The sequence below is a fragment of the Triticum urartu genome, unplaced genomic scaffold, assembly GCF_056163025.1.
Source record: "Triticum urartu cultivar PI428250 unplaced genomic scaffold, HENAU_Tu73 scaffold162, whole genome shotgun sequence".
NCBI classification, from domain to species: domain Eukaryota; kingdom Viridiplantae; phylum Streptophyta; class Magnoliopsida; order Poales; family Poaceae; genus Triticum; species Triticum urartu.
Genome location: NW_028260077.1, coordinates 23,552 through 47,505, shown reverse-complemented (window position 1 = coordinate 47,505; position 23,954 = coordinate 23,552). Strand labels below are relative to the sequence as shown.

Genomic DNA, 23,954 nt, shown 5'->3' with positions numbered 1-23,954 from the left:
CCCCGGCTTCATCCCTTATGCTTCCCACTCCCACGTCCGCTGCAAAGACGGCTATACATTCTTACTACCATTACAACCGTCGCCTACTAATGGATAATGCCCTATACTACTTACTCTCTCGCTCAACTACGAAGACGAGTTTACCACTATTTCCACCCCTCCCTCTATACCGCAGCAACACGTATTTTACACCCCTTTCACAACGCGCTTTTCGCGCCCCAACTCTCCCTAGCCGCGTGACTAACGAGCTCCGAGCTAAAACATATCGCAAATGTCAAAAATATGATGACAGGCTTAATATATATCACGCACGTGCGTTCTGTTCCTCACGTACGTACAAAAATAATTAAAAAGGGAATGCAACACGAGGACTTCCAGAGGTCACCCATCCTAGTACTACTCTCGCCCAAGCACGCTTAACTTCGGAGTTCTGATGGGATCCGGTGCTTTAGTGCTGGTATGATCGCATCCGACATGTTACCCCCCGGCTTCATCCCTTATGCTTCCCACTCCCACGTCCGCTGCAAAGACGGCTATACATTCTTACTACCATTACAACCGTCGCCTACTAATGGATAATGCCCTATACTACTTACTCTCTCGCTCAACTACGAAGACGAGTTTACCACTATTTCCACCCCTCCCTCTATACCGCAGCAACACGTATTTTACACCCCTTTCACAACGCGCTTTTCGCGCCCCAACTCTCCCTAGCCGCGTGACTAACGAGCTCCGAGCTAAAACATATCGCAAATGTCAAAAATATGATGACAGGCTTAATATATATCACGCACGTGCGTTCTGTTCCTCACGTACGTACAAAAATAATTAAAAAGGGAATGCAACACGAGGACTCCCTCACCCATCCTAGTACTACTCTCGCCCAAGCACGCTTAACTTCGGAGTTCTGATGGGATCCGGTGCTTTAGTGCTGGTATGATCGCATCCGACATGTTACCCCCGGCTTCATCCCTTATGCTTCCCACTCCCACGTCCGCTGCAAAGACGGCTATACATTCTTACTACCATTACAACCGTCGCCTACTAATGGATAATGCCCTATACTACTTACTCTCTCGCTCAACTACGAAGACGAGTTTACCACTATTTCCACCCCTCCCTCTATACCGCAGCAACACGTATTTTACACCCCTTTCACAACGCGCTTTTCGCGCCCCAACTCTCCCTAGCCGCGTGACTAACGAGCTCCGAGCTAAAACATATCGCAAATGTCAAAAATATGATGACAGGCTTAATATATATCACGCACGTGCGTTCTGTTCCTCACGTACGTACAAAAATAATTAAAAAGGGAATGCAACACGAGGACTTCACCCATCCTAGTACTACTCTCGCCCAAGCACGCTTAACTTCGGAGTTCTGATGGGATCCGGTGCTTTAGTGCTGGTATGATCGCATCCGACATGTTACCCCCGGCTTCATCCCTTATGCTTCCCACTCCCACGTCCGCTGCAAAGACGGCTATACATTCTTACTACCATTACAACCGTCGCCTACTAATGGATAATGCCCTATACTACTTACTCTCTCGCTCAACTACGAAGACGAGTTTACCACTATTTCCACCCCTCCCTCTATACCGCAGCAACACGTATTTTACACCCCTTTCACAACGCGCTTTTCGCGCCCCAACTCTCCCTAGCCGCGTGACTAACGAGCTCCGAGCTAAAACATATCGCAAATGTCAAAAATATGATGACAGGCTTAATATATATCACGCACGTGCGTTCTGTTCCTCACGTACGTACAAAAATAATTAAAAAGGGAATGCAACACGAGGACTTCACCCATCCTAGTACTACTCTCGCCCAAGCACGCTTAACTTCGGAGTTCTGATGGGATCCGGTGCTTTAGTGCTGGTATGATCGCATCCGACATGTTACCCCCGGCTTCATCCCTTATGCTTCCCACTCCCACGTCCGCTGCAAAGACGGCTATACATTCTTACTACCATTACAACCGTCGCCTACTAATGGATAATGCCCTATACTACTTACTCTCTCGCTCAACTACGAAGACGAGTTTACCACTATTTCCACCCCTCCCTCTATACCGCAGCAACACGTATTTTACACCCCTTTCACAACGCGCTTTTCGCGCCCCAACTCTCCCTAGCCGCGTGACTAACGAGCTCCGAGCTAAAACATATCGCAAATGTCAAAAATATGATGACAGGCTTAATATATATCACGCACGTGCGTTCTGTTCCTCACGTACGTACAAAAATAATTAAAAAGGGAATGCAACACGAGGACTTCACCCATCCTAGTACTACTCTCGCCCAAGCACGCTTAACTTCGGAGTTCTGATGGGATCCGGTGCTTTAGTGCTGGTATGATCGCATCCGACATGTTACCCCCGGCTTCATCCCTTATGCTTCCCACTCCCACGTCCGCTGCAAAGACGGCTATACATTCTTACTACCATTACAACCGTCGCCTACTAATGGATAATGCCCTATACTACTTACTCTCTCGCTCAACTACGAAGACGAGTTTACCACTATTTCCACCCCTCCCTCTATACCGCAGCAACACGTATTTTACACCCCTTTCACAACGCGCTTTTCGCGCCCCAACTCTCCCTAGCCGCGTGACTAACGAGCTCCGAGCTAAAACATATCGCAAATGTCAAAAATATGATGACAGGCTTAATATATATCACGCACGTGCGTTCTGTTCCTCACGTACGTACAAAAATAATTAAAAAGGGAATGCAACACGAGGACTTCACCCATCCTAGTACTACTCTCGCCCAAGCACGCTTAACTTCGGAGTTCTGATGGGATCCGGTGCTTTAGTGCTGGTATGATCGCATCCGACATGTTACCCCCGGCTTCATCCCTTATGCTTCCCACTCCCACGTCCGCTGCAAAGACGGCTATACATTCTTACTACCATTACAACCGTCGCCTACTAATGGATAATGCCCTATACTACTTACTCTCTCGCTCAACTACGAAGACGAGTTTACCACTATTTCCACCCCTCCCTCTATACCGCAGCAACACGTATTTTACACCCCTTTCACAACGCGCTTTTCGCGCCCCAACTCTCCCTAGCCGCGTGACTAACGAGCTCCGAGCTAAAACATATCGCAAATGTCAAAAATATGATGACAGGCTTAATATATATCACGCACGTGCGTTCTGTTCCTCACGTACGTACAAAAATAATTAAAAAGGGAATGCAACACGAGGACTTCACCCATCCTAGTACTACTCTCGCCCAAGCACGCTTAACTTCGGAGTTCTGATGGGATCCGGTGCTTTAGTGCTGGTATGATCGCATCCGACATGTTACCCCCGGCTTCATCCCTTATGCTTCCCACTCCCACGTCCGCTGCAAAGACGGCTATACATTCTTACTACCATTACAACCGTCGCCTACTAATGGATAATGCCCTATACTACTTACTCTCTCGCTCAACTACGAAGACGAGTTTACCACTATTTCCACCCCTCCCTCTATACCGCAGCAACACGTATTTTACACCCCTTTCACAACGCGCTTTTCGCGCCCCAACTCTCCCTAGCCGCGTGACTAACGAGCTCCGAGCTAAAACATATCGCAAATGTCAAAAATATGATGACAGGCTTAATATATATCACGCACGTGCGTTCTGTTCCTCACGTACGTACAAAAATAATTAAAAAGGGAATGCAACACGAGGACTTCACCCATCCTAGTACTACTCTCGCCCAAGCACGCTTAACTTCGGAGTTCTGATGGGATCCGGTGCTTTAGTGCTGGTATGATCGCATCCGACATGTTACCCCCGGCTTCATCCCTTATGCTTCCCACTCCCACGTCCGCTGCAAAGACGGCTATACATTCTTACTACCATTACAACCGTCGCCTACTAATGGATAATGCCCTATACTACTTACTCTCTCGCTCAACTACGAAGACGAGTTTACCACTATTTCCACCCCTCCCTCTATACCGCAGCAACACGTATTTTACACCCCTTTCACAACGCGCTTTTCGCGCCCCAACTCTCCCTAGCCGCGTGACTAACGAGCTCCGAGCTAAAACATATCGCAAATGTCAAAAATATGATGACAGGCTTAATATATATCACGCACGTGCGTTCTGTTCCTCACGTACGTACAAAAATAATTAAAAAGGGAATGCAACACGAGGACTTCACCCATCCTAGTACTACTCTCGCCCAAGCACGCTTAACTTCGGAGTTCTGATGGGATCCGGTGCTTTAGTGCTGGTATGATCGCATCCGACATGTTACCCCCGGCTTCATCCCTTATGCTTCCCACTCCCACGTCCGCTGCAAAGACGGCTATACATTCTTACTACCATTACAACCGTCGCCTACTAATGGATAATGCCCTATACTACTTACTCTCTCGCTCAACTACGAAGACGAGTTTACCACTATTTCCACCCCTCCCTCTATACCGCAGCAACACGTATTTTACACCCCTTTCACAACGCGCTTTTCGCGCCCCAACTCTCCCTAGCCGCGTGACTAACGAGCTCCGAGCTAAAACATATCGCAAATGTCAAAAATATGATGACAGGCTTAATATATATCACGCACGTGCGTTCTGTTCCTCACGTACGTACAAAAATAATTAAAAAGGGAATGCAACACGAGGACTTCACCCATCCTAGTACTACTCTCGCCCAAGCACGCTTAACTTCGGAGTTCTGATGGGATCCGGTGCTTTAGTGCTGGTATGATCGCATCCGACATGTTACCCCCGGCTTCATCCCTTATGCTTCCCACTCCCACGTCCGCTGCAAAGACGGCTATACATTCTTACTACCATTACAACCGTCGCCTACTAATGGATAATGCCCTATACTACTTACTCTCTCGCTCAACTACGAAGACGAGTTTACCACTATTTCCACCCCTCCCTCTATACCGCAGCAACACGTATTTTACACCCCTTTCACAACGCGCTTTTCGCGCCCCAACTCTCCCTAGCCGCGTGACTAACGAGCTCCGAGCTAAAACATATCGCAAATGTCAAAAATATGATGACAGGCTTAATATATATCACGCACGTGCGTTCTGTTCCTCACGTACGTACAAAAATAATTAAAAAGGGAATGCAACACGAGGACTTCACCCATCCTAGTACTACTCTCGCCCAAGCACGCTTAACTTCGGAGTTCTGATGGGATCCGGTGCTTTAGTGCTGGTATGATCGCATCCGACATGTTACCCCCGGCTTCATCCCTTATGCTTCCCACTCCCACGTCCGCTGCAAAGACGGCTATACATTCTTACTACCATTACAACCGTCGCCTACTAATGGATAATGCCCTATACTACTTACTCTCTCGCTCAACTACGAAGACGAGTTTACCACTATTTCCACCCCTCCCTCTATACCGCAGCAACACGTATTTTACACCCCTTTCACAACGCGCTTTTCGCGCCCCAACTCTCCCTAGCCGCGTGACTAACGAGCTCCGAGCTAAAACATATCGCAAATGTCAAAAATATGATGACAGGCTTAATATATATCACGCACGTGCGTTCTGTTCCTCACGTACGTACAAAAATAATTAAAAAGGGAATGCAACACGAGGACTTCACCCATCCTAGTACTACTCTCGCCCAAGCACGCTTAACTTCGGAGTTCTGATGGGATCCGGTGCTTTAGTGCTGGTATGATCGCATCCGACATGTTACCCCCGGCTTCATCCCTTATGCTTCCCACTCCCACGTCCGCTGCAAAGACGGCTATACATTCTTACTACCATTACAACCGTCGCCTACTAATGGATAATGCCCTATACTACTTACTCTCTCGCTCAACTACGAAGACGAGTTTACCACTATTTCCACCCCTCCCTCTATACCGCAGCAACACGTATTTTACACCCCTTTCACAACGCGCTTTTCGCGCCCCAACTCTCCCTAGCCGCGTGACTAACGAGCTCCGAGCTAAAACATATCGCAAATGTCAAAAATATGATGACAGGCTTAATATATATCACGCACGTGCGTTCTGTTCCTCACGTACGTACAAAAATAATTAAAAAGGGAATGCAACACGAGGACTTCACCCATCCTAGTACTACTCTCGCCCAAGCACGCTTAACTTCGGAGTTCTGATGGGATCCGGTGCTTTAGTGCTGGTATGATCGCATCCGACATGTTACCCCCGGCTTCATCCCTTATGCTTCCCACTCCCACGTCCGCTGCAAAGACGGCTATACATTCTTACTACCATTACAACCGTCGCCTACTAATGGATAATGCCCTATACTACTTACTCTCTCGCTCAACTACGAAGACGAGTTTACCACTATTTCCACCCCTCCCTCTATACCGCAGCAACACGTATTTTACACCCCTTTCACAACGCGCTTTTCGCGCCCCAACTCTCCCTAGCCGCGTGACTAACGAGCTCCGAGCTAAAACATATCGCAAATGTCAAAAATATGATGACAGGCTTAATATATATCACGCACGTGCGTTCTGTTCCTCACGTACGTACAAAAATAATTAAAAAGGGAATGCAACACGAGGACTTCACCCATCCTAGTACTACTCTCGCCCAAGCACGCTTAACTTCGGAGTTCTGATGGGATCCGGTGCTTTAGTGCTGGTATGATCGCATCCGACATGTTACCCCCGGCTTCATCCCTTATGCTTCCCACTCCCACGTCCGCTGCAAAGACGGCTATACATTCTTACTACCATTACAACCGTCGCCTACTAATGGATAATGCCCTATACTACTTACTCTCTCGCTCAACTACGAAGACGAGTTTACCACTATTTCCACCCCTCCCTCTATACCGCAGCAACACGTATTTTACACCCCTTTCACAACGCGCTTTTCGCGCCCCAACTCTCCCTAGCCGCGTGACTAACGAGCTCCGAGCTAAAACATATCGCAAATGTCAAAAATATGATGACAGGCTTAATATATATCACGCACGTGCGTTCTGTTCCTCACGTACGTACAAAAATAATTAAAAAGGGAATGCAACACGAGGACTTCACCCATCCTAGTACTACTCTCGCCCAAGCACGCTTAACTTCGGAGTTCTGATGGGATCCGGTGCTTTAGTGCTGGTATGATCGCATCCGACATGTTACCCCCGGCTTCATCCCTTATGCTTCCCACTCCCACGTCCGCTGCAAAGACGGCTATACATTCTTACTACCATTACAACCGTCGCCTACTAATGGATAATGCCCTATACTACTTACTCTCTCGCTCAACTACGAAGACGAGTTTACCACTATTTCCACCCCTCCCTCTATACCGCAGCAACACGTATTTTACACCCCTTTCACAACGCGCTTTTCGCGCCCCAACTCTCCCTAGCCGCGTGACTAACGAGCTCCGAGCTAAAACATATCGCAAATGTCAAAAATATGATGACAGGCTTAATATATATCACGCACGTGCGTTCTGTTCCTCACGTACGTACAAAAATAATTAAAAAGGGAATGCAACACGAGGACTTCACCCATCCTAGTACTACTCTCGCCCAAGCACGCTTAACTTCGGAGTTCTGATGGGATCCGGTGCTTTAGTGCTGGTATGATCGCATCCGACATGTTACCCCCGGCTTCATCCCTTATGCTTCCCACTCCCACGTCCGCTGCAAAGACGGCTATACATTCTTACTACCATTACAACCGTCGCCTACTAATGGATAATGCCCTATACTACTTACTCTCTCGCTCAACTACGAAGACGAGTTTACCACTATTTCCACCCCTCCCTCTATACCGCAGCAACACGTATTTTACACCCCTTTCACAACGCGCTTTTCGCGCCCCAACTCTCCCTAGCCGCGTGACTAACGAGCTCCGAGCTAAAACATATCGCAAATGTCAAAAATATGATGACAGGCTTAATATATATCACGCACGTGCGTTCTGTTCCTCACGTACGTACAAAAATAATTAAAAAGGGAATGCAACACGAGGACTTCACCCATCCTAGTACTACTCTCGCCCAAGCACGCTTAACTTCGGAGTTCTGATGGGATCCGGTGCTTTAGTGCTGGTATGATCGCATCCGACATGTTACCCCCGGCTTCATCCCTTATGCTTCCCACTCCCACGTCCGCTGCAAAGACGGCTATACATTCTTACTACCATTACAACCGTCGCCTACTAATGGATAATGCCCTATACTACTTACTCTCTCGCTCAACTACGAAGACGAGTTTACCACTATTTCCACCCCTCCCTCTATACCGCAGCAACACGTATTTTACACCCCTTTCACAACGCGCTTTTCGCGCCCCAACTCTCCCTAGCCGCGTGACTAACGAGCTCCGAGCTAAAACATATCGCAAATGTCAAAAATATGATGACAGGCTTAATATATATCACGCACGTGCGTTCTGTTCCTCACGTACGTACAAAAATAATTAAAAAGGGAATGCAACACGAGGACTTCACCCATCCTAGTACTACTCTCGCCCAAGCACGCTTAACTTCGGAGTTCTGATGGGATCCGGTGCTTTAGTGCTGGTATGATCGCATCCGACATGTTACCCCCGGCTTCATCCCTTATGCTTCCCACTCCCACGTCCGCTGCAAAGACGGCTATACATTCTTACTACCATTACAACCGTCGCCTACTAATGGATAATGCCCTATACTACTTACTCTCTCGCTCAACTACGAAGACGAGTTTACCACTATTTCCACCCCTCCCTCTATACCGCAGCAACACGTATTTTACACCCCTTTCACAACGCGCTTTTCGCGCCCCAACTCTCCCTAGCCGCGTGACTAACGAGCTCCGAGCTAAAACATATCGCAAATGTCAAAAATATGATGACAGGCTTAATATATATCACGCACGTGCGTTCTGTTCCTCACGTACGTACAAAAATAATTAAAAAGGGAATGCAACACGAGGACTTCACCCATCCTAGTACTACTCTCGCCCAAGCACGCTTAACTTCGGAGTTCTGATGGGATCCGGTGCTTTAGTGCTGGTATGATCGCATCCGACATGTTACCCCCGGCTTCATCCCTTATGCTTCCCACTCCCACGTCCGCTGCAAAGACGGCTATACATTCTTACTACCATTACAACCGTCGCCTACTAATGGATAATGCCCTATACTACTTACTCTCTCGCTCAACTACGAAGACGAGTTTACCACTATTTCCACCCCTCCCTCTATACCGCAGCAACACGTATTTTACACCCCTTTCACAACGCGCTTTTCGCGCCCCAACTCTCCCTAGCCGCGTGACTAACGAGCTCCGAGCTAAAACATATCGCAAATGTCAAAAATATGATGACAGGCTTAATATATATCACGCACGTGCGTTCTGTTCCTCACGTACGTACAAAAATAATTAAAAAGGGAATGCAACACGAGGACTTCACCCATCCTAGTACTACTCTCGCCCAAGCACGCTTAACTTCGGAGTTCTGATGGGATCCGGTGCTTTAGTGCTGGTATGATCGCATCCGACATGTTACCCCCGGCTTCATCCCTTATGCTTCCCACTCCCACGTCCGCTGCAAAGACGGCTATACATTCTTACTACCATTACAACCGTCGCCTACTAATGGATAATGCCCTATACTACTTACTCTCTCGCTCAACTACGAAGACGAGTTTACCACTATTTCCACCCCTCCCTCTATACCGCAGCAACACGTATTTTACACCCCTTTCACAACGCGCTTTTCGCGCCCCAACTCTCCCTAGCCGCGTGACTAACGAGCTCCGAGCTAAAACATATCGCAAATGTCAAAAATATGATGACAGGCTTAATATATATCACGCACGTGCGTTCTGTTCCTCACGTACGTACAAAAATAATTAAAAAGGGAATGCAACACGAGGACTTCACCCATCCTAGTACTACTCTCGCCCAAGCACGCTTAACTTCGGAGTTCTGATGGGATCCGGTGCTTTAGTGCTGGTATGATCGCATCCGACATGTTACCCCCGGCTTCATCCCTTATGCTTCCCACTCCCACGTCCGCTGCAAAGACGGCTATACATTCTTACTACCATTACAACCGTCGCCTACTAATGGATAATGCCCTATACTACTTACTCTCTCGCTCAACTACGAAGACGAGTTTACCACTATTTCCACCCCTCCCTCTATACCGCAGCAACACGTATTTTACACCCCTTTCACAACGCGCTTTTCGCGCCCCAACTCTCCCTAGCCGCGTGACTAACGAGCTCCGAGCTAAAACATATCGCAAATGTCAAAAATATGATGACAGGCTTAATATATATCACGCACGTGCGTTCTGTTCCTCACGTACGTACAAAAATAATTAAAAAGGGAATGCAACACGAGGACTTCACCCATCCTAGTACTACTCTCGCCCAAGCACGCTTAACTTCGGAGTTCTGATGGGATCCGGTGCTTTAGTGCTGGTATGATCGCATCCGACATGTTACCCCCGGCTTCATCCCTTATGCTTCCCACTCCCACGTCCGCTGCAAAGACGGCTATACATTCTTACTACCATTACAACCGTCGCCTACTAATGGATAATGCCCTATACTACTTACTCTCTCGCTCAACTACGAAGACGAGTTTACCACTATTTCCACCCCTCCCTCTATACCGCAGCAACACGTATTTTACACCCCTTTCACAACGCGCTTTTCGCGCCCCAACTCTCCCTAGCCGCGTGACTAACGAGCTCCGAGCTAAAACATATCGCAAATGTCAAAAATATGATGACAGGCTTAATATATATCACGCACGTGCGTTCTGTTCCTCACGTACGTACAAAAATAATTAAAAAGGGAATGCAACACGAGGACTTCACCCATCCTAGTACTACTCTCGCCCAAGCACGCTTAACTTCGGAGTTCTGATGGGATCCGGTGCTTTAGTGCTGGTATGATCGCATCCGACATGTTACCCCCGGCTTCATCCCTTATGCTTCCCACTCCCACGTCCGCTGCAAAGACGGCTATACATTCTTACTACCATTACAACCGTCGCCTACTAATGGATAATGCCCTATACTACTTACTCTCTCGCTCAACTACGAAGACGAGTTTACCACTATTTCCACCCCTCCCTCTATACCGCAGCAACACGTATTTTACACCCCTTTCACAACGCGCTTTTCGCGCCCCAACTCTCCCTAGCCGCGTGACTAACGAGCTCCGAGCTAAAACATATCGCAAATGTCAAAAATATGATGACAGGCTTAATATATATCACGCACGTGCGTTCTGTTCCTCACGTACGTACAAAAATAATTAAAAAGGGAATGCAACACGAGGACTTCACCCATCCTAGTACTACTCTCGCCCAAGCACGCTTAACTTCGGAGTTCTGATGGGATCCGGTGCTTTAGTGCTGGTATGATCGCATCCGACATGTTACCCCCGGCTTCATCCCTTATGCTTCCCACTCCCACGTCCGCTGCAAAGACGGCTATACATTCTTACTACCATTACAACCGTCGCCTACTAATGGATAATGCCCTATACTACTTACTCTCTCGCTCAACTACGAAGACGAGTTTACCACTATTTCCACCCCTCCCTCTATACCGCAGCAACACGTATTTTACACCCCTTTCACAACGCGCTTTTCGCGCCCCAACTCTCCCTAGCCGCGTGACTAACGAGCTCCGAGCTAAAACATATCGCAAATGTCAAAAATATGATGACAGGCTTAATATATATCACGCACGTGCGTTCTGTTCCTCACGTACGTACAAAAATAATTAAAAAGGGAATGCAACACGAGGACTTCACCCATCCTAGTACTACTCTCGCCCAAGCACGCTTAACTTCGGAGTTCTGATGGGATCCGGTGCTTTAGTGCTGGTATGATCGCATCCGACATGTTACCCCCGGCTTCATCCCTTATGCTTCCCACTCCCACGTCCGCTGCAAAGACGGCTATACATTCTTACTACCATTACAACCGTCGCCTACTAATGGATAATGCCCTATACTACTTACTCTCTCGCTCAACTACGAAGACGAGTTTACCACTATTTCCACCCCTCCCTCTATACCGCAGCAACACGTATTTTACACCCCTTTCACAACGCGCTTTTCGCGCCCCAACTCTCCCTAGCCGCGTGACTAACGAGCTCCGAGCTAAAACATATCGCAAATGTCAAAAATATGATGACAGGCTTAATATATATCACGCACGTGCGTTCTGTTCCTCACGTACGTACAAAAATAATTAAAAAGGGAATGCAACACGAGGACTTCACCCATCCTAGTACTACTCTCGCCCAAGCACGCTTAACTTCGGAGTTCTGATGGGATCCGGTGCTTTAGTGCTGGTATGATCGCATCCGACATGTTACCCCCGGCTTCATCCCTTATGCTTCCCACTCCCACGTCCGCTGCAAAGACGGCTATACATTCTTACTACCATTACAACCGTCGCCTACTAATGGATAATGCCCTATACTACTTACTCTCTCGCTCAACTACGAAGACGAGTTTACCACTATTTCCACCCCTCCCTCTATACCGCAGCAACACGTATTTTACACCCCTTTCACAACGCGCTTTTCGCGCCCCAACTCTCCCTAGCCGCGTGACTAACGAGCTCCGAGCTAAAACATATCGCAAATGTCAAAAATATGATGACAGGCTTAATATATATCACGCACGTGCGTTCTGTTCCTCACGTACGTACAAAAATAATTAAAAAGGGAATGCAACACGAGGACTTCACCCATCCTAGTACTACTCTCGCCCAAGCACGCTTAACTTCGGAGTTCTGATGGGATCCGGTGCTTTAGTGCTGGTATGATCGCATCCGACATGTTACCCCCGGCTTCATCCCTTATGCTTCCCACTCCCACGTCCGCTGCAAAGACGGCTATACATTCTTACTACCATTACAACCGTCGCCTACTAATGGATAATGCCCTATACTACTTACTCTCTCGCTCAACTACGAAGACGAGTTTACCACTATTTCCACCCCTCCCTCTATACCGCAGCAACACGTATTTTACACCCCTTTCACAACGCGCTTTTCGCGCCCCAACTCTCCCTAGCCGCGTGACTAACGAGCTCCGAGCTAAAACATATCGCAAATGTCAAAAATATGATGACAGGCTTAATATATATCACGCACGTGCGTTCTGTTCCTCACGTACGTACAAAAATAATTAAAAAGGGAATGCAACACGAGGACTTCACCCATCCTAGTACTACTCTCGCCCAAGCACGCTTAACTTCGGAGTTCTGATGGGATCCGGTGCTTTAGTGCTGGTATGATCGCATCCGACATGTTACCCCCGGCTTCATCCCTTATGCTTCCCACTCCCACGTCCGCTGCAAAGACGGCTATACATTCTTACTACCATTACAACCGTCGCCTACTAATGGATAATGCCCTATACTACTTACTCTCTCGCTCAACTACGAAGACGAGTTTACCACTATTTCCACCCCTCCCTCTATACCGCAGCAACACGTATTTTACACCCCTTTCACAACGCGCTTTTCGCGCCCCAACTCTCCCTAGCCGCGTGACTAACGAGCTCCGAGCTAAAACATATCGCAAATGTCAAAAATATGATGACAGGCTTAATATATATCACGCACGTGCGTTCTGTTCCTCACGTACGTACAAAAATAATTAAAAAGGGAATGCAACACGAGGACTTCACCCATCCTAGTACTACTCTCGCCCAAGCACGCTTAACTTCGGAGTTCTGATGGGATCCGGTGCTTTAGTGCTGGTATGATCGCATCCGACATGTTACCCCCGGCTTCATCCCTTATGCTTCCCACTCCCACGTCCGCTGCAAAGACGGCTATACATTCTTACTACCATTACAACCGTCGCCTACTAATGGATAATGCCCTATACTACTTACTCTCTCGCTCAACTACGAAGACGAGTTTACCACTATTTCCACCCCTCCCTCTATACCGCAGCAACACGTATTTTACACCCCTTTCACAACGCGCTTTTCGCGCCCCAACTCTCCCTAGCCGCGTGACTAACGAGCTCCGAGCTAAAACATATCGCAAATGTCAAAAATATGATGACAGGCTTAATATATATCACGCACGTGCGTTCTGTTCCTCACGTACGTACAAAAATAATTAAAAAGGGAATGCAACACGAGGACTTCACCCATCCTAGTACTACTCTCGCCCAAGCACGCTTAACTTCGGAGTTCTGATGGGATCCGGTGCTTTAGTGCTGGTATGATCGCATCCGACATGTTACCCCCGGCTTCATCCCTTATGCTTCCCACTCCCACGTCCGCTGCAAAGACGGCTATACATTCTTACTACCATTACAACCGTCGCCTACTAATGGATAATGCCCTATACTACTTACTCTCTCGCTCAACTACGAAGACGAGTTTACCACTATTTCCACCCCTCCCTCTATACCGCAGCAACACGTATTTTACACCCCTTTCACAACGCGCTTTTCGCGCCCCAACTCTCCCTAGCCGCGTGACTAACGAGCTCCGAGCTAAAACATATCGCAAATGTCAAAAATATGATGACAGGCTTAATATATATCACGCACGTGCGTTCTGTTCCTCACGTACGTACAAAAATAATTAAAAAGGGAATGCAACACGAGGACTTCACCCATCCTAGTACTACTCTCGCCCAAGCACGCTTAACTTCGGAGTTCTGATGGGATCCGGTGCTTTAGTGCTGGTATGATCGCATCCGACATGTTACCCCCGGCTTCATCCCTTATGCTTCCCACTCCCACGTCCGCTGCAAAGACGGCTATACATTCTTACTACCATTACAACCGTCGCCTACTAATGGATAATGCCCTATACTACTTACTCTCTCGCTCAACTACGAAGACGAGTTTACCACTATTTCCACCCCTCCCTCTATACCGCAGCAACACGTATTTTACACCCCTTTCACAACGCGCTTTTCGCGCCCCAACTCTCCCTAGCCGCGTGACTAACGAGCTCCGAGCTAAAACATATCGCAAATGTCAAAAATATGATGACAGGCTTAATATATATCACGCACGTGCGTTCTGTTCCTCACGTACGTACAAAAATAATTAAAAAGGGAATGCAACACGAGGACTTCACCCATCCTAGTACTACTCTCGCCCAAGCACGCTTAACTTCGGAGTTCTGATGGGATCCGGTGCTTTAGTGCTGGTATGATCGCATCCGACATGTTACCCCCGGCTTCATCCCTTATGCTTCCCACTCCCACGTCCGCTGCAAAGACGGCTATACATTCTTACTACCATTACAACCGTCGCCTACTAATGGATAATGCCCTATACTACTTACTCTCTCGCTCAACTACGAAGACGAGTTTACCACTATTTCCACCCCTCCCTCTATACCGCAGCAACACGTATTTTACACCCCTTTCACAACGCGCTTTTCGCGCCCCAACTCTCCCTAGCCGCGTGACTAACGAGCTCCGAGCTAAAACATATCGCAAATGTCAAAAATATGATGACAGGCTTAATATATATCACGCACGTGCGTTCTGTTCCTCACGTACGTACAAAAATAATTAAAAAGGGAATGCAACACGAGGACTTCACCCATCCTAGTACTACTCTCGCCCAAGCACGCTTAACTTCGGAGTTCTGATGGGATCCGGTGCTTTAGTGCTGGTATGATCGCATCCGACATGTTACCCCCGGCTTCATCCCTTATGCTTCCCACTCCCACGTCCGCTGCAAAGACGGCTATACATTCTTACTACCATTACAACCGTCGCCTACTAATGGATAATGCCCTATACTACTTACTCTCTCGCTCAACTACGAAGACGAGTTTACCACTATTTCCACCCCTCCCTCTATACCGCAGCAACACGTATTTTACACCCCTTTCACAACGCGCTTTTCGCGCCCCAACTCTCCCTAGCCGCGTGACTAACGAGCTCCGAGCTAAAACATATCGCAAATGTCAAAAATATGATGACAGGCTTAATATATATCACGCACGTGCGTTCTGTTCCTCACGTACGTACAAAAATAATTAAAAAGGGAATGCAACACGAGGACTTCACCCATCCTAGTACTACTCTCGCCCAAGCACGCTTAACTTCGGAGTTCTGATGGGATCCGGTGCTTTAGTGCTGGTATGATCGCATCCGACATGTTACCCCCGGCTTCATCCCTTATGCTTCCCACTCCCACGTCCGCTGCAAAGACGGCTATACATTCTTACTACCATTACAACCGTCGCCTACTAATGGATAATGCCCTATACTACTTACTCTCTCGCTCAACTACGAAGACGAGTTTACCACTATTTCCACCCCTCCCTCTATACCGCAGCAACACGTATTTTACACCCCTTTCACAACGCGCTTTTCGCGCCCCAACTCTCCCTAGCCGCGTGACTAACGAGCTCCGAGCTAAAACATATCGCAAATGTCAAAAATATGATGACAGGCTTAATATATATCACGCACGTGCGTTCTGTTCCTCACGTACGTACAAAAATAATTAAAAAGGGAATGCAACACGAGGACTTCAGCCCATCCTAGTACTACTCTCGCCCAAGCACGCTTAACTTCGGAGTTCTGATGGGATCCGGTGCTTTAGTGCTGGTATGATCGCATCCGACATGTTACCCCCGGCTTCATCCCTTATGCTTCCCACTCCCACGTCCGCTGCAAAGACGGCTATACATTCTTACTACCATTACAACCGTCGCCTACTAATGGATAATGCCCTATACTACTTACTCTCTCGCTCAACTACGAAGACGAGTTTACCACTATTTCCACCCCTCCCTCTATACCGCAGCAACACGTATTTTACACCCCTTTCACAACGCGCTTTTCGCGCCCCAACTCTCCCTAGCCGCGTGACTAACGAGCTCCGAGCTAAAACATATCGCAAATGTCAAAAATATGATGACAGGCTTAATATATATCACGCACGTGCGTTCTGTTCCTCACGTACGTACAAAAATAATTAAAAAGGGAATGCAACACGAGGACTTCACCCATCCTAGTACTACTCTCGCCCAAGCACGCTTAACTTCGGAGTTCTGATGGGATCCGGTGCTTTAGTGCTGGTATGATCGCATCCGACATGTTACCCCCGGCTTCATCCCTTATGCTTCCCACTCCCACGTCCGCTGCAAAGACGGCTATACATTCTTACTACCATTACAACCGTCGCCTACTAATGGATAATGCCCTATACTACTTACTCTCTCGCTCAACTACGAAGACGAGTTTACCACTATTTCCACCCCTCCCTCTATACCGCAGCAACACGTATTTTACACCCCTTTCACAACGCGCTTTTCGCGCCCCAACTCTCCCTAGCCGCGTGACTAACGAGCTCCGAGCTAAAACATATCGCAAATGTCAAAAATATGATGACAGGCTTAATATATATCACGCACGTGCGTTCTGTTCCTCACGTACGTACAAAAATAATTAAAAAGGGAATGCAACACGAGGACTTCACCCATCCTAGTACTACTCTCGCCCAAGCACGCTTAACTTCGGAGTTCTGATGGGATCCGGTGCTTTAGTGCTGGTATGATCGCATCCGACATGTTACCCCCGGCTTCATCCCTTATGCTTCCCACTCCCACGTCCGCTGCAAAGACGGCTATACATTCTTACTACCATTACAACCGTCGCCTACTAATGGATAATGCCCTATACTACTTACTCTCTCGCTCAACTACGAAGACGAGTTTACCACTATTTCCACCCCTCCCTCTATACCGCAGCAACACGTATTTTACACCCCTTTCACAACGCGCTTTTCGCGCCCCAACTCTCCCTAGCCGCGTGACTAACGAGCTCCGAGCTAAAACATATCGCAAATGTCAAAAATATGATGACAGGCTTAATATATATCACGCACGTGCGTTCTGTTCCTCACGTACGTACAAAAATAATTAAAAAGGGAATGCAACACGAGGACTTCACCCATCCTAGTACTACTCTCGCCCAAGCACGCTTAACTTCGGAGTTCTGATGGGATCCGGTGCTTTAGTGCTGGTATGATCGCATCCGACATGTTACCCCCGGCTTCATCCCTTATGCTTCCCACTCCCACGTCCGCTGCAAAGACGGCTATACATTCTTACTACCATTACAACCGTCGCCTACTAATGGATAATGCCCTATACTACTTACTCTCTCGCTCAACTACGAAGACGAGTTTACCACTATTTCCACCCCTCCCTCTATACCGCAGCAACACGTATTTTACACCCCTTTCACAACGCGCTTTTCGCGCCCCAACTCTCCCTAGCCGCGTGACTAACGAGCTCCGAGCTAAAACATATCGCAAATGTCAAAAATATGATGACAGGCTTAATATATATCACGCACGTGCGTTCTGTTCCTCACGTACGTACAAAAATAATTAAAAAGGGAATGCAACACGAGGACTTCACCCATCCTAGTACTACTCTCGCCCAAGCACGCTTAACTTCGGAGTTCTGATGGGATCCGGTGCTTTAGTGCTGGTATGATCGCATCCGACATGTTACCCCCGGCTTCATCCCTTATGCTTCCCACTCCCACGTCCGCTGCAAAGACGGCTATACATTCTTACTACCATTACAACCGTCGCCTACTAATGGATAATGCCCTATACTACTTACTCTCTCGCTCAACTACGAAGACGAGTTTACCACTATTTCCACCCCTCCCTCTATACCGCAGCAACACGTATTTTACACCCCTTTCACAACGCGCTTTTCGCGCCCCAACTCTCCCTAGCCGCGTGACTAACGAGCTCCGAGCTAAAACATATCGCAAATGTCAAAAATATGATGACAGGCTTAATATATATCACGCACGTGCGTTCTGTTCCTCACGTACGTACAAAAATAATTAAAAAGGGAATGCAACACGAGGACTTCACCCATCCTAGTACTACTCTCGCCCAAGCACGCTTAACTTCGGAGTTCTGATGGGATCCGGTGCTTTAGTGCTGGTATGATCGCATCCGACATGTTACCCCCGGCTTCATCCCTTATGCTTCCCACTCCCACGTCCGCTGCAAAGACGGCTATACATTCTTACTACCATTACAACCGTCGCCTACTAATGGATAATGCCCTATACTACTTACTCTCTCGCTCAACTACGAAGACGAGTTTACCACTATTTCCACCCCTCCCTCTATACCGCAGCAACACGTATTTTACACCCCTTTCACAACGCGCTTTTCGCGCCCCAACTCTCCCTAGCCGCGTGACTAACGAGCTCCGAGCTAAAACATATCGCAAATGTCAAAAATATGATGACAGGCTTAATATATATCACGCACGTGCGTTCTGTTCCTCACGTACGTACAAAAATAATTAAAAAGGGAATGCAACACGAGGACTTCACCCATCCTAGTACTACTCTCGCCCAAGCACGCTTAACTTCGGAGTTCTGATGGGATCCGGTGCTTTAGTGCTGGTATGATCGCATCCGACATGTTACCCCCGGCTTCATCCCTTATGCTTCCCACTCCCACGTCCGCTGCAAAGACGGCTATACATTCTTACTACCATTACAACCGTCGCCTACTAATGGATAATGCCCTATACTACTTACTCTCTCGCTCAACTACGAAGACGAGTTTACCACTATTTCCACCCCTCCCTCTATACCGCAGCAACACGTATTTTACACCCCTTTCACAACGCGCTTTTCGCGCCCCAACTCTCCCTAGCCGCGTGACTAACGAGCTCCGAGCTAAAACATATCGCAAATGTCAAAAATATGATGACAGGCTTAATATATATCACGCACGTGCGTTCTGTTCCTCACGTACGTACAAAAATAATTAAAAAGGGAATGCAACACGAGGACTTCACCCATCCTAGTACTACTCTCGCCCAAGCACGCTTAACTTCGGAGTTCTGATGGGATCCGGTGCTTTAGTGCTGGTATGATCGCATCCGACATGTTACCCCCGGCTTCATCCCTTATGCTTCCCACTCCCACGTCCGCTGCAAAGACGGCTATACATTCTTACTACCATTACAACCGTCGCCTACTAATGGATAATGCCCTATACTACTTACTCTCTCGCTCAACTACGAAGACGAGTTTACCACTATTTCCACCCCTCCCTCTATACCGCAGCAACACGTATTTTACACCCCTTTCACAACGCGCTTTTCGCGCCCCAACTCTCCCTAGCCGCGTGACTAACGAGCTCCGAGCTAAAACATATCGCAAATGTCAAAAATATGATGACAGGCTTAATATATATCACGCACGTGCGTTCTGTTCCTCACGTACGTACAAAAATAATTAAAAAGGGAATGCAACACGAGGACTTCACCCATCCTAGTACTACTCTCGCCCAAGCACGCTTAACTTCGGAGTTCTGATGGGATCCGGTGCTTTAGTGCTGGTATGATCGCATCCGACATGTTACCCCCGGCTTCATCCCTTATGCTTCCCACTCCCACGTCCGCTGCAAAGACGGCTATACATTCTTACTACCATTACAACCGTCGCCTACTAATGGATAATGCCCTATACTACTTACTCTCTCGCTCAACTACGAAGACGAGTTTACCACTATTTCCACCCCTCCCTCTATACCGCAGCAACACGTATTTTACACCCCTTTCACAACGCGCTTTTCGCGCCCCAACTCTCCCTAGCCGCGTGACTAACGAGCTCCGAGCTAAAACATATCGCAAATGTCAAAAATATGATGACAGGCTTAATATATATCACGCACGTGCGTTCTGTTCCTCACGTACGTACAAAAATAATTAAAAAGGGAATGCAACACGAGGACTTCACCCATCCTAGTACTACTCTCGCCCAAGCACGCTTAACTTCGGAGTTCTGATGGGATCCGGTGCTTTAGTGCTGGTATGATCGCATCCGACATGTTACCCCCGGCTTCATCCCTTATGCTTCCCACTCCCACGTCCGCTGCAAAGACGGCTATACATTCTTACTACCATTACAACCGTCGCCTACTAATGGATAATGCCCTATACTACTTACTCTCTCGCTCAACTACGAAGACGAGTTTACCACTATTTCCACCCCTCCCTCTATACCGCAGCAACACGTATTTTACACCCCTTTCACAACGCGCTTTTCGCGCCCCAACTCTCCCTAGCCGCGTGACTAACGAGCTCCGAGCTAAAACATATCGCAAATGTCAAAAATATGATGACAGGCTTAATATATATCACGCACGTGCGTTCTGTTCCTCACGTACGTACAAAAATAATTAAAAAGGGAATGCAACACGAGGACTTCACCCATCCTAGTACTACTCTCGCCCAAGCACGCTTAACTTCGGAGTTCTGATGGGATCCGGTGCTTTAGTGCTGGTATGATCGCATCCGACATGTTACCCCCGGCTTCATCCCTTATGCTTCCCACTCCCACGTCCGCTGCAAAGACGGCTCGGCTATACATTCTTACTACCATTACAACCGTCGCCTACTAATGGATAATGCCCTATACTACTTACTCTCTCGCTCAACTACGAAGACGAGTTTACCACTATTTCCACCCCTCCCTCTATACCGCAGCAACACGTATTTTACACCCCTTTCACAACGCGCTTTTCGCGCCCCAACTCTCCCTAGCCGCGTGACTAACGAGCTCCGAGCTAAAACATATCGCAAATGTCAAAAATATGATGACAGGCTTAATATATATCACGCACGTGCGTTCTGTTCCTCACGTACGTACAAAAATAATTAAAAAGGGAATGCAACACGAGGACTTCACCCATCCTAGTACTACTCTCGCCCAAGCACGCTTAACTTCGGAGTTCTGATGGGATCCGGTGCTTTAGTGCTGGTATGATCGCATCCGACATGTTACCCCCGGCTTCATCCCTTATGCTTCCCACTCCCACGTCCGCTGCAAAGACGGCTATACATTCTTACTACCATTACAACCGTCGCCTACTAATGGATAATGCCCTATACTACTTACTCTCTCGCTCAACTACGAAGACGAGTTTACCACTATTTCCACCCCTCCCTCTATACCGCAGCAACACGTATTTTACACCCCTTTCACAACGCGCTTTTCGCGCCCCAACTCTCCCTAGCCGCGTGACTAACGAGCTCCGAGCTAAAACATATCGCAAATGTCAAAAATATGATGACAGGCTTAATATATATCACGCACGTGCGTTCTGTTCCTCACGTACGTACAAAAATAATTAAAAAGGGAATGCAACACGAGGACTTCACCCATCCTAGTACTACTCTCGCCCAAGCACGCTTAACTTCGGAGTTCTGATGGGATCCGGTGCTTTAGTGCTGGTATGATCGCATCCGACATGTTACCCCCGGCTTCATCCCTTATGCTTCCCACTCCCACGTCCGCTGCAAAGACGGCTATACATTCTTACTACCATTACAACCGTCGCCTACTAATGGATAATGCCCTATACTACTTACTCTCTCGCTCAACTACGAAGACGAGTTTACCACTATTTCCACCCCTCCCTCTATACCGCAGCAACACGTATTTTACACCCCTTTCACAACGCGCTTTTCGCGCCCCAACTCTCCCTAGCCGCGTGACTAACGAGCTCCGAGCTAAAACATATCGCAAATGTCAAAAATATGATGACAGGCTTAATATATATCACGCACGTGCGTTCTGTTCCTCACGTACGTACAAAAATAATTAAAAAGGGAATGCAACACGAGGACTTCACCCATCCTAGTACTACTCTCGCCCAAGCACGCTTAACTTCGGAGTTCTGATGGGATCCGGTGCTTTAGTGCTGGTATGATCGCATCCGACATGTTACCCCCGGCTTCATCCCTTATGCTTCCCACTCCCACGTCCGCTGCAAAGACGGCTATACATTCTTACTACCATTACAACCGTCGCCTACTAATGGATAATGCCCTATACTACTTACTCTCTCGCTCAACTACGAAGACGAGTTTACCACTATTTCCACCCCTCCCTCTATACCGCAGCAACACGTATTTTACACCCCTTTCACAACGCGCTTTTCGCGCCCCAACTCTCCCTAGCCGCGTGACTAACGAGCTCCGAGCTAAAACATATCGCAAATGTCAAAAATATGATGACAGGCTTAATATATATCACGCACGTGCGTTCTGTTCCTCACGTACGTACAAAAATAATTAAAAAGGGAATGCAACACGAGGACTTCACCCATCCTAGTACTACTCTCGCCCAAGCATGCTTAACTTCGGAGTTCTGATGGGATCCGGTGCTTTAGTGCTGGTATGATCGCATCCGACATGTTACCCCCGGCTTCATCCCTTATGCTTCCCACTCCCACGTCCGCTGCAAAGACGGCTATACATTCTTACTACCATTACAACCGTCGCCTACTAATGGATAATGCCCTATACTACTTACTCTCTCGCTCAACTACGAAGACGAGTTTACCACTATTTCCACCCCTCCCTCTATACCGCAGCAACACGTATTTTACACCCCTTTCACAACGCGCTTTTCGCGCCCCAACTCTCCCTAGCCGCGTGACTAACGAGCTCCGAGCTAAAACATATCGCAAATGTCAAAAATATGATGACAGGCTTAATATATATCACGCACGTGCGTTCTGTTCCTCACGTACGTACAAAAATAATTAAAAAGGGAATGCAACACGAGGACTTCACCCATCCTAGTACTACTCTCGCCCAAGCACGCTTAACTTCGGAGTTCTGATGGGATCCGGTGCTTTAGTGCTGGTATGATCGCATCCGACATGTTACCCCCGGCTTCATCCCTTATGCTTCCCACTCCCACGTCCGCTGCAAAGACGGCTATACATTCTTACTACCATTACAACCGTCGCCTACTAATGGATAATGCCCTATACTACTTACTCTCTCGCTCAACTACGAAGACGAGTTTACCACTATTTCCACCCCTCCCTCTATACCGCAGCAACACGTATTTTACACCCCTTTCACAACGCGCTTTTCGCGCCCCAACTCTCCCTAGCCGCGTGACTAACGAGCTCCGAGCTAAAACATATCGCAAATGTCAAAAATATGA

At 47.8% G+C, this 23,954-nt stretch overlaps 1 non-coding gene and 49 pseudogenes across 1 annotated transcript; all 50 read right to left on the bottom strand.

The window, feature by feature from the left end:
* Positions 1 to 354: 354 nt before the first annotated feature.
* On the bottom strand, positions 355 to 471 carry LOC147954241 (5S ribosomal RNA). The gene has a single exon (XR_015613661.1). It is a non-coding gene; the product is annotated as a 5S ribosomal RNA (ribosomal RNA).
* Positions 472 to 836: 365 nt separating this feature from the next.
* On the bottom strand, positions 837 to 948 carry LOC147954240 (5S ribosomal RNA; annotated as a pseudogene).
* Positions 949 to 1,312: 364 nt separating this feature from the next.
* On the bottom strand, positions 1,313 to 1,421 carry LOC147954239 (5S ribosomal RNA; annotated as a pseudogene).
* A 364-nt stretch (positions 1,422 to 1,785) lies between these two features.
* Positions 1,786 to 1,894, bottom strand: LOC147954238 (5S ribosomal RNA; annotated as a pseudogene).
* A 364-nt stretch (positions 1,895 to 2,258) lies between these two features.
* On the bottom strand, positions 2,259 to 2,367 carry LOC147954237 (5S ribosomal RNA; annotated as a pseudogene).
* A 364-nt stretch (positions 2,368 to 2,731) lies between these two features.
* LOC147954236 (5S ribosomal RNA) lies at positions 2,732 to 2,840 on the bottom strand (annotated as a pseudogene).
* A 364-nt stretch (positions 2,841 to 3,204) lies between these two features.
* On the bottom strand, positions 3,205 to 3,313 carry LOC147954235 (5S ribosomal RNA; annotated as a pseudogene).
* Positions 3,314 to 3,677: 364 nt separating this feature from the next.
* Positions 3,678 to 3,786, bottom strand: LOC147954234 (5S ribosomal RNA; annotated as a pseudogene).
* A 364-nt stretch (positions 3,787 to 4,150) lies between these two features.
* On the bottom strand, positions 4,151 to 4,259 carry LOC147954233 (5S ribosomal RNA; annotated as a pseudogene).
* Positions 4,260 to 4,623: 364 nt separating this feature from the next.
* LOC147954232 (5S ribosomal RNA) lies at positions 4,624 to 4,732 on the bottom strand (annotated as a pseudogene).
* Positions 4,733 to 5,096: 364 nt separating this feature from the next.
* On the bottom strand, positions 5,097 to 5,205 carry LOC147954231 (5S ribosomal RNA; annotated as a pseudogene).
* Positions 5,206 to 5,569: 364 nt separating this feature from the next.
* On the bottom strand, positions 5,570 to 5,678 carry LOC147954230 (5S ribosomal RNA; annotated as a pseudogene).
* Positions 5,679 to 6,042: 364 nt separating this feature from the next.
* On the bottom strand, positions 6,043 to 6,151 carry LOC147954229 (5S ribosomal RNA; annotated as a pseudogene).
* Positions 6,152 to 6,515: 364 nt separating this feature from the next.
* On the bottom strand, positions 6,516 to 6,624 carry LOC147954228 (5S ribosomal RNA; annotated as a pseudogene).
* A 364-nt stretch (positions 6,625 to 6,988) lies between these two features.
* LOC147954227 (5S ribosomal RNA) lies at positions 6,989 to 7,097 on the bottom strand (annotated as a pseudogene).
* A 364-nt stretch (positions 7,098 to 7,461) lies between these two features.
* LOC147954226 (5S ribosomal RNA) lies at positions 7,462 to 7,570 on the bottom strand (annotated as a pseudogene).
* A 364-nt stretch (positions 7,571 to 7,934) lies between these two features.
* On the bottom strand, positions 7,935 to 8,043 carry LOC147954225 (5S ribosomal RNA; annotated as a pseudogene).
* A 364-nt stretch (positions 8,044 to 8,407) lies between these two features.
* LOC147954224 (5S ribosomal RNA) lies at positions 8,408 to 8,516 on the bottom strand (annotated as a pseudogene).
* Positions 8,517 to 8,880: 364 nt separating this feature from the next.
* LOC147954223 (5S ribosomal RNA) lies at positions 8,881 to 8,989 on the bottom strand (annotated as a pseudogene).
* Positions 8,990 to 9,353: 364 nt separating this feature from the next.
* Positions 9,354 to 9,462, bottom strand: LOC147954222 (5S ribosomal RNA; annotated as a pseudogene).
* Positions 9,463 to 9,826: 364 nt separating this feature from the next.
* Positions 9,827 to 9,935, bottom strand: LOC147954221 (5S ribosomal RNA; annotated as a pseudogene).
* Positions 9,936 to 10,299: 364 nt separating this feature from the next.
* Positions 10,300 to 10,408, bottom strand: LOC147954220 (5S ribosomal RNA; annotated as a pseudogene).
* A 364-nt stretch (positions 10,409 to 10,772) lies between these two features.
* LOC147954219 (5S ribosomal RNA) lies at positions 10,773 to 10,881 on the bottom strand (annotated as a pseudogene).
* Positions 10,882 to 11,245: 364 nt separating this feature from the next.
* On the bottom strand, positions 11,246 to 11,354 carry LOC147954218 (5S ribosomal RNA; annotated as a pseudogene).
* Positions 11,355 to 11,718: 364 nt separating this feature from the next.
* Positions 11,719 to 11,827, bottom strand: LOC147954217 (5S ribosomal RNA; annotated as a pseudogene).
* Positions 11,828 to 12,191: 364 nt separating this feature from the next.
* Positions 12,192 to 12,300, bottom strand: LOC147954216 (5S ribosomal RNA; annotated as a pseudogene).
* Positions 12,301 to 12,664: 364 nt separating this feature from the next.
* Positions 12,665 to 12,773, bottom strand: LOC147954215 (5S ribosomal RNA; annotated as a pseudogene).
* A 364-nt stretch (positions 12,774 to 13,137) lies between these two features.
* Positions 13,138 to 13,246, bottom strand: LOC147954214 (5S ribosomal RNA; annotated as a pseudogene).
* A 364-nt stretch (positions 13,247 to 13,610) lies between these two features.
* Positions 13,611 to 13,719, bottom strand: LOC147954213 (5S ribosomal RNA; annotated as a pseudogene).
* A 364-nt stretch (positions 13,720 to 14,083) lies between these two features.
* Positions 14,084 to 14,192, bottom strand: LOC147954212 (5S ribosomal RNA; annotated as a pseudogene).
* A 364-nt stretch (positions 14,193 to 14,556) lies between these two features.
* Positions 14,557 to 14,665, bottom strand: LOC147954211 (5S ribosomal RNA; annotated as a pseudogene).
* Positions 14,666 to 15,029: 364 nt separating this feature from the next.
* LOC147954210 (5S ribosomal RNA) lies at positions 15,030 to 15,138 on the bottom strand (annotated as a pseudogene).
* Positions 15,139 to 15,502: 364 nt separating this feature from the next.
* LOC147954209 (5S ribosomal RNA) lies at positions 15,503 to 15,611 on the bottom strand (annotated as a pseudogene).
* Positions 15,612 to 15,975: 364 nt separating this feature from the next.
* LOC147954208 (5S ribosomal RNA) lies at positions 15,976 to 16,084 on the bottom strand (annotated as a pseudogene).
* A 364-nt stretch (positions 16,085 to 16,448) lies between these two features.
* On the bottom strand, positions 16,449 to 16,558 carry LOC147954207 (5S ribosomal RNA; annotated as a pseudogene).
* Positions 16,559 to 16,922: 364 nt separating this feature from the next.
* LOC147954206 (5S ribosomal RNA) lies at positions 16,923 to 17,031 on the bottom strand (annotated as a pseudogene).
* A 364-nt stretch (positions 17,032 to 17,395) lies between these two features.
* LOC147954205 (5S ribosomal RNA) lies at positions 17,396 to 17,504 on the bottom strand (annotated as a pseudogene).
* A 364-nt stretch (positions 17,505 to 17,868) lies between these two features.
* On the bottom strand, positions 17,869 to 17,977 carry LOC147954204 (5S ribosomal RNA; annotated as a pseudogene).
* A 364-nt stretch (positions 17,978 to 18,341) lies between these two features.
* Positions 18,342 to 18,450, bottom strand: LOC147954203 (5S ribosomal RNA; annotated as a pseudogene).
* Positions 18,451 to 18,814: 364 nt separating this feature from the next.
* LOC147954202 (5S ribosomal RNA) lies at positions 18,815 to 18,923 on the bottom strand (annotated as a pseudogene).
* A 364-nt stretch (positions 18,924 to 19,287) lies between these two features.
* LOC147954201 (5S ribosomal RNA) lies at positions 19,288 to 19,396 on the bottom strand (annotated as a pseudogene).
* Positions 19,397 to 19,760: 364 nt separating this feature from the next.
* On the bottom strand, positions 19,761 to 19,869 carry LOC147954200 (5S ribosomal RNA; annotated as a pseudogene).
* Positions 19,870 to 20,233: 364 nt separating this feature from the next.
* On the bottom strand, positions 20,234 to 20,342 carry LOC147954199 (5S ribosomal RNA; annotated as a pseudogene).
* A 364-nt stretch (positions 20,343 to 20,706) lies between these two features.
* Positions 20,707 to 20,815, bottom strand: LOC147954198 (5S ribosomal RNA; annotated as a pseudogene).
* A 364-nt stretch (positions 20,816 to 21,179) lies between these two features.
* Positions 21,180 to 21,288, bottom strand: LOC147954197 (5S ribosomal RNA; annotated as a pseudogene).
* Positions 21,289 to 21,657: 369 nt separating this feature from the next.
* LOC147954196 (5S ribosomal RNA) lies at positions 21,658 to 21,766 on the bottom strand (annotated as a pseudogene).
* Positions 21,767 to 22,130: 364 nt separating this feature from the next.
* LOC147954195 (5S ribosomal RNA) lies at positions 22,131 to 22,239 on the bottom strand (annotated as a pseudogene).
* Positions 22,240 to 22,603: 364 nt separating this feature from the next.
* On the bottom strand, positions 22,604 to 22,712 carry LOC147954194 (5S ribosomal RNA; annotated as a pseudogene).
* A 364-nt stretch (positions 22,713 to 23,076) lies between these two features.
* LOC147954193 (5S ribosomal RNA) lies at positions 23,077 to 23,185 on the bottom strand (annotated as a pseudogene).
* Positions 23,186 to 23,549: 364 nt separating this feature from the next.
* On the bottom strand, positions 23,550 to 23,658 carry LOC147954192 (5S ribosomal RNA; annotated as a pseudogene).
* Positions 23,659 to 23,954: the final 296 nt, after the last annotated feature.